Raw genomic sequence first — 12,289 nt, forward strand, 5'->3', positions numbered from 1 at the left:
TCAGGAGTAGGATGAGTTGTAAATAAATTAAAGAATTTCATCTACTCATTCAGTTTTTTTTTTTGGTTACCTTGGGTCTTTGTTGCTGCGCGTGGGCTTTTTCTCTAGTTGCGGTGAGCAGGAGCTACTCTTCATTGCGGTGCACGGGCTTCTCATTGGGTGGCTTCTCTTGTTGCAGAGCATGGGCTCTAGGTGCATGGGCTTCAGTAGTTGTGGCTCGCGGGCCTTAGAGCGCAGGCTCAGTAGTTGTGTTGCATGGGCTTAGTTGCTCTGAGGCATGTGGGATCCTCCTGGACCAGGGCTCGAACCCATGACCCCTACATTGGCAGGCGGATTCTTAACCACTGCACCACCAGGGAAGCCCTACTTATTTAGTTTTAATTTCTTATATTCTTGAAAAGTGATGTCTCCAGCAAACATGAACCTAAGTAAAGCAATGAGAGAGATAGGAGGTACAAATTACTTACTAATGATCAGAAGTTCATATTTATATTCTACTATATCCTTACCTTTTATGATTCATGAATGATATTTATGCTTCTTCTGTTCTAAGAAAGAGGAATGGGAAGCTGCTACTTAAAATAATAGTTTAGTTGCTTCATATGTGTGTGAATGCATTAAAACACGGTATCCCCTCAAAAGGGGAAATGTAAGGGAGACAGAAGAGCCAAACAGACTTCTTTAAGTGAATCTGTTGCCAGTTCTAATTTAAAAAATGTATGTGTTTCTTCACTTAACTAGCAACTTGTAGAGCCAGAAAATACTCTAAAGGTAGCTAGAGTAGCCAGTGTCTTCAAATAATGTTCTATGGAGTCCTAGGGGTTCTAGAGAGTTGGCTTATGGACCTCAGGGGAAGGGTGAGCAGGGATTGACAGGGAAGACTTTGGGACTGCCACCCCTGCTTCAGCCAGAAGACTAAGCTTTTATCTCATGTTTTTGTTGCTTGGAAAAGGGAATTTGTGGGCTTAATGAAACCCAGGCCTAAACCTAGACCGACCCTCTCATTTATAAATGAGCCACTGAGGCACAGAAAAGGTAACACAGCTGAGCATCATGTTAAGAGTCTACAGCAGAAAAACTTGAATTCTAATCCCAGCCCTACTGCTTGCCAAGCAAGTGACCCTGGAAAAGTTACTTAATTTCTTGGAACTTCAGGCTCCTTATCTGTAAAATGGTTTCTGAAAAGATTTGATGAAAGAATTTAAGGGAAGAATTTACCACAGCAACTGGCATATAGCAAATGTTCAATAAATATAGATGTTGAAAGTAGTGGTAGTGATAGCAGTAGAACCTTTTAGCTAGAATGCAGATCTTTCTACTCTGCATTAGTGTTTTTTTCCTATGTGCCTCAACAGACAAACAAACAAATAAACAAACAAAAATTTTCAGCATTATGGCTCATCCAAAGGAAAGATAAAGTTAAGAAGTTTATTTCAGGGAAAGTAAGGCTTTTCATTTTCTTCTCAGGATATACATGCACTTTCAAATAAGGAAAGAAAGGGGCATGGATGTGGGGATATAAAATATATAACTTAATATTCTAAGAAACAGATGTCTTGAAGTAATGTGCAGTGACTTGGGTGACAGATATAAATGCATTATTCAGAAAGAACGCTAAGTCATACCACAGAGTAAAACAATGTTTATTTGTCTTTTAACAAGAACTTATATTTTGGTCTCCAAGAAAACAATTTTTACAACATTAAATAAAATAAAACTTGTTTAAAAATGATTAAGGAAATACAGAGGGCTTTTATTTGTCTTTAACTTGCTTTTTAAGTAATTCTTTACAATGAGTTCATCACCTTGCATTCTTCCCACAGAAGTACAACTTCACTAAATATTTGGTGAAAATGAATCAATATTCCTGGGAGAATTTGAATTTGGAGAGTAATTTTGAAAGATTTAGAAATCCAAAGTTCATGCTTGATTCTCTTCTGGATCAGATGACTCCGTTTATCGTAATACAAAGTGCCTATATCACTTGCAAAAGTGGATTAATTTTCCCATAGAAGCATAGACTTCTTTAGCAATCTGATGGAGAAATATTTATTTTACCCCATTATTTTAAGGCTTGGTGATATGCTTTGTATTAGAGAAACTGCTTTGGTACTTTGAATGAAATATATGTAATTTTTCATCCTCCAGAGGAGGGGGAAAACCTCACAAATTTGTTGAGTTTATGTACAGTTATGAATAAAATTGGCATAATTAAGCTTTAATCATATAATTAAGTTTTAATTGGTATAATTAAGTTATTTTTACACAAAATTTGAAAATTCTTTTATGAGGCACGAAAAATATATTTTGAGTGTTGGTTTCAAAGACTCTAATGGGGATAAACACTTGGCATATAAAATTTATTACTCTCAATAGAAATTTGAAGTGAAAAGTAAAAATAAATGGCTCTAATTTTTTTCACAAAATCATTTGCCTTCTGATATTCTTTTGTCTCTTTTAAAAATTATTGAAGTTGCTAAATAAATATAGGTCCTGTTTAAATGTGCATTCTGAGTTCAAATGTGACTAGTGGCTCCTCATTTCCTGACTTGGTCACCTCATCTACAAAATGAGATTATTGTCAATTCTGATGATTTGAGTCATACTAATGAAAAATTACTTTCAAAAACTTGGTCCAGTTCAACTATGATAGCCATAATGATGAAATTTTGTTTTCAGTGGGAAATTTCAGGGAAAGTAAGCTATTTTTGCAAAATAATTATTTTATACAATATTCATCCATTCCACAAATATTTTTTCGGGACCAACTACGTGAGTAAGCACTGTTCAGTCACTGTGCGTATAGCAGTGGGCAAAACAGACGACAGTTCTGCCTCCAGTATCAAACAGTCTGGTGACAACAAGAGAAAGTGAATAATATAATAGCAACCGGTGATAAGCACTCTGAGGAAAAATAAATCAGGGTAAAGAGATAAGAAATGGCAAATCTTCAACTCACAGGCCCCCAATTAATTCCAGATGAATTAAGCAATTAAATTTTACAAATAGAAAACTGTAACAGAAAACCTATAAAATGCAGGTGAATTTCTTTTTATCTTTGAATGTATAAAGTTTTTATAAACATAAAAGCAAATAAAAAGCCCACAAATAAAAAGACCAACCCCTTAGACTATATAAACATTAAAAACTTCTATCCCTTAAACAAATTATTACAACTAAAAGGCAAATGGAAAAATGGGAAATATTTGCCACCATTATGAAAATGAAGAGTTAGTATTAAAATATAAAAATGCAAATCAATGAGAAAAACTATATAACATATAAATATTTACCGAACTAAATAAGTGACAAAACTAACTTTTTAGTAATCAAGATATACTAGTTAAAATAACTTTAAATACAGAAAAAGATTAAAAACACACACTACTGGCAAGGTTGCAATGAGATGGACACTTTTACACTTGATAGAAATGTGAGTCAGTTTCTGTATGAAAAATAAAAGTGGAATCTGTTAAGAACCCCAAACAAACTCATTCCCTTTAGCCCAGAAAGGCTACTTATTAATACTGGTAATGTAAAAAATTCACCATGAAAATACAGGGAGAAATACACAAAAATTTAGAAGTATTCATCCCTGGATTGTAGGATTCTTTGGGATTTTAATTATACTCTTTATACATTTTTACACTTTTAAATACTTTTTGCAAAAAGCATTTATTAACAGGACAAACAATAAAAAGTAATAAGGAAATAGGAAAAGAAGTAGAGGGAAGAATAAAAGATAGAAGGAGGATTTTTCTTAACTGGCTTTTTCTTCTACATGGAAATCTCATCCATTTTCTTCACAAATCAGAGATATACTCATTATGGGGAAAATAATAAAATTTCTAAGAAAAAGTAAGACCCAGCCAAGAAATCACACTTTGAAAAGTAATTAACAATACAAAGATCAAAGTACATTCCCTTGAGTTATTTTTGTGGCCTACTCCTGAGAGTGTAGCTATATATCATAGAAGAGTCATTCTGAAGAAGGGTAATGAGGGAAGTCTCTTTGTAGGATTTTAGCACTGTTTTCCTCATTGTTTAAACTTGAAAGTCTCTGGAAAGATATTCCAGTAGTTTCCCTTGTGTTCAGGTTCTAGAGTCCTAGAAAAATCAGGCATTTTTTTAGCATGTGTGTTGTTGACAGTGATATGATGATTTATTATTATTGCGATTTTAAAAAATCCTACCTGAATTCCCATATTAGCCTCAGGACACAGCTAGTATGTCTTGGATATTTTGTAGGCCAGTGAGTGTTCTGGATTTCCTGACTTACACTTCATTTAAACAGGTCAGCTAGCAGCATAGTCTTTTGAATTTGTTCCTCCAGGATCTTAGGATATGGCACAAAATGAAGAACTTTCTGCCTATTCATTCGTTCACCTTCATCACATTAAAGAAAGTTTTGTTTGTTTAGGATTAGCCAGGACCACTCTGATAATGCTGTAACACTCTGAAGTACCCAAGAATACATATAGCTTTCAGCTAAAGTATTGATTTGGTATGTGTAGAGCTTAAACTACATTGCAAAACTGCATAAATAGAAATTTCAATCTAATGAATTAACGTACTTAAAACAAGACGTGTTCTAAACAGCTAAAAAAAAGTTTTTTAAAGGTTTAAATATTGTCTTAATATTTATTATTATAATGCATTTAATAATACATATTCTTCTACTATTAAGCTATTATACATTTACAGAAAACATTTATAGAGATATTTATAGAAATATATTCTATAGCACAAAACATTTCAGCATGCTAAAATTTCTATTTGCATTGCAGAGAATTCAGGATCTCAGCTGTCTTATGTGTTTGAGATTTTTGAGGCTATAACTGGGATCCTACACTAGAGAGGATCCTCAGTATAGTAGAAGCCATTCTATTCCAACCTGGTCTCTGGCTGGAAATCTCAGAGAAGGTCAAGGATATTGATTTAGAAACTCTTCCCACAACTAGTTTAACTACTGAGATTATTCTTATGATTGCCTTAGTTTAGGGGAAATTGAGATTTCAATTACTGGCTCCCTTTCCAGTTAATCAGGGAAGATAAGTGATAAGGAATAAACAGACCCACTATGTGCAAACTTGTTAGTTTGGGTCTATTCCTTTCATCACTGCCACTTCATCCCTTGTCATTTCTTCTTTAGATCATTCACATTTCTGATTCTACTTTACTAACTTTCACAAGGTTCACAGCAGTAACTTCTAGCTGCTCTTCAAGGTGACAGTTTTTATCTGTTTTGTTCACTACTGTATTCTCAGTGCCTGGAACAATGAGTGCCTGGAACATAGTTATCACATTGAATGAATGGGTAAAATTTAACATAAACATTGGAATTGGAAATAAAGCAACTCTTTCCTCCACACTATCTATAAAGAATTTCTGATTTTATAACCAACAAGGACCTACTGCATAGCACAGGGAAGTCTACTCAATATTTTGTGATAACAAATGTGGGAAAATAATCTGAAAAAGAATGGATATATGTCTATGTATAACTGAATCACTTTGCTGTACACCTGAAACTAACACAACATTTTAAATCAACTATACCCAATATAAAATAAAAAATTAAATTAAAAAAACAAACAGCAAAAAAGAATTTCTGATTTCAATAAGAATAAATTGCATAAGGTATGTTATGTTGGGTTTTTTTAGCAAATAAATCAAAACGAATGCGTCACTATAATTTTATAAATATATGTGACTTTTCTAATTTTTTAGTAGTAAAATAATAAAAAAATATATATTTTATAATTAGGTATTCTGGGAAATAATCTATACAATGGGACTAAAATTGGGATAGAATACTAAGTTGTTAAGGAAAAATGTTCAATTTTTTGAATCTCTCTGCTACTCATTATTCCCTTCAAATTACTAGAGTTAGAGAAAGCCCCTGGTAGTTGCTCCCTACAAACTTAATGCTTCTCCAGCAGCTTATGCACATAATATTAGATGGTAAATATTTCACTAAGGGCATCGTTTTCTTAGCAGGCTCCAATCAAGTGGCTCTTGTTTTAATAGTTTATCTAAAAGACAAACTATGAGAAACCTCTTCCTTGTACAGGAATTTTTTTGTATTGTTTACATAGGTATCACAGAGCGATGGGCCTGATACAAATTGTTTCAGTTGGAAAGAGCTCTGCCAAAGAAAACAGACAGGCAGCTGTTTGCATAGTGTATAAAATTTTTTGTTGTTAAATATGGCTGCACCTGTGTAAACACAAACTTTATTTCCAAGAAGTACCCCTGCAGCTGCAAAGACTTTCTGACTAGCCAGAGCAGCTATTTTTATTGTACCGTGTAATGTATGTAATAAGTTTTGGTCAGTTGTTAGTCTCAAAAAATCATATAAGAAGATTCATTTATTTTAATATAGACAGTTTATTGTATTTTTTCCAAAACCTTAATATGAGATTGACTTTATTTCCTATTTATGCTTCATATTGACTCATTACAAAAGTTGAAATTAATCAAGGAACAATGGTCCAGTCATGCAAAGTACATCAAAAAGAGCAGTTTTCTTCATTCTCATTCATTCTTCATTCACTTGTACCTTCTTTCATTTTCCCCAAAGTATAATCAAGAAATACAGTAATCTTACACATGACTTGTTGAAGCAGACCTTATTACTTTTTCAAAAAAAGTTTAGTATTATTGATGGAGGTAACCTTAATTACATAACAGAACTATAATCATGATATTCTTTCCCACGTTGTAGAAGGACTCCACAGAACTACATAAAATGTCACTCATATGCAGTGAGTTGTGCACCAATGCTAAATTCTATCAAAATGTTAGCAAATAACTAATTTTAAAGGCTACTATATTTACTTATTAAAACCAGGTTAAGCACCATCTTCTTTATGTATAATTGCATCTTTGAACTTCTCATAATCACATTCAGAGAAATTGAAACAATCTCCTGGATCTTTATTTTTTAAAATCAAGAAAAAACATTTTTTTTTACATCTTTACAATGAGTTTTTGATATGAAAAAATTCAAAGCATTTATTTAAAGACTGCAAACATTCTGCAGGAAGTATCTCCTCTGCCCTAGAGCCCAGGGTAGACACATGGCCCCAGTGGACATTCAAGGAGATCCCCAACCTGCTGCTTAGAAAACAAACTACTTTTTCCTCCCATGGAGTAGGATGTGGATTGATGCTTACAGCAATGTCATTAACACCTCAGAAGGTAGCTGTAAATCAATGGTTCTCAAAGTGTGGTCCAGGTACCCTTGGTGAGTCTGCAAGATCAAAACAATGTTCACAATAATACAAAAAAATTATTTGCCTTTTTCACTCATTTTCTCATGAAGCTACAGTGAAGTTTTCTAAAGGATGCATAATGTGTAATGACATTTTAAAATAAAACATGATAATATTTGGAAGTTAGTGAACAGACCTTTTTCAAATTATTGATGCAGGATGTTATAAAAATCATCTATGGGTTTAAAAAAGAGTCTTTCAAACACTAGAGAGACCAAAGAGTTTTAATGTAATAGGGTACAAAATATCTATTGAATCCATTGATAGGGTTTCATATTCCATAATACAACTAACTTTTAAAAAATCACCACTTGCTGATTTTCAGTACAATATCAACAAAGAATGTCCACAAATTTTTGAAAATACTATTTTCTGAAAGGAATATTCAAATACTTCTCCATTTTCTAAAATTTGTATGAGGCTGAGTTTTCTTCATATGCTTCAACTAAACAACATAGCTTAACACTTCGAATGCAGACAAAGATATAAGAATTCAGTTACCTTCTATTGAGTCAGACATTGAAGGAAATAAAAAATAATGTTTAAAGATGCCATTCTTCACAAATCTTTTTTGGTGGTTTGCTTATTTAGGAAAATGTAGTCATTTTAACATATACTGAACTTGTAATCATTCTTTTGAAATAAATTAATGAGTAAAATATTTTAAGAATTTAGCAGTAATTATTAATACATGTACACACATAGGAAAGATCTCACTGGTGTCCACAATAACTTTTTAAGAAAGTAAAGGATTCTTGAGATTAAAAGAGTTTGAGAATTGCTGCCATGGGTCATGCTTTTATACTCCAGAGATATGAAATGAATGCAAGAAAAGATAGAATACTCAGAGGACCTTCAAGATTGTGTAGGAGTAAGACGTGGAGATCACCTTCCTCCCCACAAATATATCAAAAATACTTCCACATGTGGAACAACTCCTACAAAACACCTACTGAATGCTGGCAGAAGATCTCAGACTTACCAAAAGGCAAGAAACTCCCCACGTACCTGGGTAGGGCAAAAGGAAAAAAGAAAAAACAGAGACAAAGAACAGGGATGGGACCTGAACCACTGGGAGGGAGATGTGAAGGAGGAAAAGTTTCCACACACTAGGAAACCCCTTCACTGGTGAAGACAGGGGTTGAGCTGTGAGTGGGGAAGCTTCAGAGCCACAGAGGAGAGAGCAGCAACAGGGGTGCAGAGAGCAAAGCAGAAAGATTCCTGCACAGAGGGTCAGTGCCGACCAGCACTCACCAGCCTGAGAGGCTTGTCTGCTCACCCACCAGGGCGGGTTGGGACTGAGGGCAGAGGCTCGGGCTTTGGAGGTCAGATCCCAGGGAGAGGACTGGGGTTGGCTGCATGAACACAGCCTGAAGGGCGCTAGTGCACCACAGCTACTCGGGAGGGAGTCTGGGAAAACTCTGGACCTGCCTAAGAGGCAAGAGACCATTGTTTTGGGATATGCGAGGAGAGAAGATTCAGAACATCGCCTAAACGAGCTTCAGAGACGGGTGAGATCCACGGCTATCACTGCAGAACTCAGAGACGGGCATGAGATGCTAAGGCTGCTGCTGCAGCCACCAAGAAGCCTGTATGCAAGCACAGATCACTATCCACACCTCCCCTCCTGGAAGCCTGTGCCACCCGCCACTGCCAGGGTCCCCTGATCCAGGGACAACTTCCCCGGGAGAACACACAACAGCCTCAGGCTGTTGCAACATCAGGCCATCCTCTGCCGCTGCAGGCTCGCCCCACATTCCATACCCCTCCCTCTCTCTGGCATGAGTGAGCCAGAGCCACCTAATTAGATGTTCCTTTAAACCCCTCCTATCTGGGCAAAGAACACACACCAGAGGGCGACCTACATGCAGAGGTGGGGCCAAATCCAAAGCTGAACCCCAGGAGCTGTGCAAACAAAGAAAAGAAAGGGAAATTTCTGCATGCAGCCTCAGGAGCAGTGGATTAAATCTCCACAATCAACTTGATATACCCTGCACCTGTAAAATACCTGAATAGACAACGAATCATCCCCAAATTCAGGAAGTGGATTTTGGGAGCAACTGTAGACTCGGGCTTTGCTGTAAGCTACTGACTAGTTTCTGATTTTTATGTTTATCTTAGTTTAGTTTTTAGTGCTTGTTATCATTGGTGTATTTGTTTAGTGGTTTGGTGGCTCTCTTTTTTTTATTACTTTTTTTATTTTAATAAATTTTTTATTTTAATAACTCTTATTTGTTTATTTATTTATTTTTCTTTCTTTCTTTTTTTTCTCCCTTTTCTTTTGAGCTATGTGGTTGACTGGATCTTGGTGTTCTAGCCGGGGGTCAGGCCTGAGCCTCTGAGGTGGGAGAGCCGAGTTCAGGGCACTGGTCCACCAGAGACATCCCAGACCCATGTAATATCAATTGGCTAGAGCTCTCCCAGAGATCTCCTTCTCAAGGTTAAGACACAGCTCCACTCAATGATCAGCAAGCTCCAGTACTGGGCACCCCATGCCAAACAACTAGCAAGACAGGAACACAACCCCATCCTTTGGCAGAGAGGTTGCCTAAAATCATAATAAGTTCACAGACACCCCAAAACAGACCACCGGAAATGGTTCTGCCCACCAGAAAGACAAGATCCAGCCTCATCCACCGGAACACAGGCACCAGTCCCCTCCACCAGGAAGCTATACAACCCACTGAACAAACTTTATGCATTGGGGTGGACACCAAAAAAAATGGGAACTATTAACCTGCAGCCTGCGAAAAGAAGACCCCAAACACAGTAAGTTAAGCAAAATGAGAAGAGAGAGAAATACACAGCAGATGAAGGATCAAGATAAAAACCCACGAGACTAAACAAATGAAGAGGAAATAGGTAGTCTACCTGAAAAAGAATTCAGAGTAATGATAGTAAAGATGATCCAAAACCTTGGAAATAGAATGGAGAAAATACAAGAAATGTTTAACAAGGACCTAGAAAAACTAAAGAGCAAACAAACAATGATGAACAACACAAAAAATTAAATTAAAAATTCTATAGAAGGATTCAATAGCAGAATAACTGAGGCAGAAGAACAGATAAGTGACCTGGAAGATAAAATTGTAGAAATGACTACCACACAGCAGAAAGAAGAAAGAGTGAAAAGAATTGAGGACAGTCTCTGAGACATCTGGGACAATATTAAATACACAAACAATTGAATTATAGGGGTCCCAGAAGAAGAAGAGAAAGAGAAAGGGACTGAGAAAATATTTAAAGAGATTATAGTTGAAAACTTCCCTAATATGGGAAGGAAGTAATCAAGTCCAGGAAGCACAGAGAGTCCCATACAGGATAAATCCAAGGAGAAACACACCAAGACACATATTACTCAAACTATCAAAAATTAAATACAAAGAAACAATATTAAAAGCAGCAAGGGAGGGCTTCCCTCGTGGCACAGTGGTTGAGAATCTGCCTGCCAGTGCAGGGGACACGGGTTCGAGCCCTGGTCTGGGAAGATCCCACATGCCGCAGAACAACTGGGCCCATGCGCCACAACTACTGAGCCTGCGCGACTGGAGCCTGTGCTCCGCAACAAGAGAGGCCCACGCACAGTGATGAAGAGTGGCCCCCGCTTGCAACAACTAGAGAAAGCCCTCGCACAGAAACGAAGATCCAATACAGCCAAAAATAAATAAATAAATAAAACTAAAAAAAAAAAAAAAAAAAAAAATAGCAAGGGAAAAGCAACAAAGAACATAAAAGGGAATCCCCATAAGGTTAACAGCTGATCTTTCAGCAGAAACTCTGCAAGCCACAAGGGAGTAGCAGGACATATTTAAAGTAATGAAAGGGAAAAGCCTAAAACAAAGATTACTCTACCCAGCAAGGATCTCATTCAGATACAACAGAGAAATTAAAACCTTTGCAGACAGGTAAAACTTAATAGAATTCAGCACCACCAAACCAGCTCTACAACAAATGCTAAAGGAACTTCTCTAGGCAGGAAACACAAGAGAAGGAAAAGACCTACAATAACAAACCCAAAACAATTAAAAACATGGTAATAGGAACATACATACCGATAATTACCTTAAATGTAAATGGATTAGATGTTCCAACCAAAAGACGTAGACTGGCTGAATAGATACAAAAACAAGACCCATATATATGCTGTCTATAAGAGACCCACTTCAGACAGGTACACATACAGACTGAAGTGAGTGGATGGAAAAAGATATTCCATGCAAATGGAAATCAAAAGAAAGCTGGAGTAGCAATTCTCATGTCAGAGAAAATAGGCTTTAAAATAAAGACTATTACAAGAGACAAAGAAGGACACTACATAATGATCAAGGGATTAATCCAAGAAGAAGATACAACAATTGTAAATATTTATGCACCCAACATAGGGGCACCTCAATACATAAAGCATAAAAGGGGAAATCGACAGTAACACAATCATAGTAGGGGACTTTAACACCCCACTTTCACCAATGGACAGATCATCCAAAATGAAAATAAATAAGGAAACACAACCTTTAAATGATACATTAAACAAGATGGACTTAATTGATATTTATAGGACATTCCATCCAAAACAACAGAATACACTTTCTTCTCAAGTGCTCATGGAACATTCTCCAGGATAGATCATATCTTAGGTCACAAATCAAGCCTTGGTAAATATAAGAAAATTGAAATCATATCAAGTATCTTTTCTGACCACAGCGCTATGAGACTAGATATCAATTACAGGGAAAAAACTGTAAAAAATACAAACACATGGAGGCTAAACAATACACTACAAAATAACCAAGAGGTCACTGACGAAATCAAAGAGGAAATCAAAAAATACCTAGAAACAGTTGACAATGAAAACACAACGACCCAAAACCTATGGGATGCAGCAAAAGCAGTTCTAAGAGGGAAGTGTATAGCAATACAATCCTACCTTAAGAGACAAGAAAAATCTGAAATAAACAATCTAACCTTACACTTAAAGCAATTAGAGAAAGAAGAAAAAAGACACCCCAAAGTTA

The sequence above is a fragment of the Balaenoptera ricei genome, chromosome 17, assembly GCF_028023285.1.
Source record: "Balaenoptera ricei isolate mBalRic1 chromosome 17, mBalRic1.hap2, whole genome shotgun sequence".
NCBI lineage: Eukaryota > Metazoa > Chordata > Mammalia > Artiodactyla > Balaenopteridae > Balaenoptera > Balaenoptera ricei.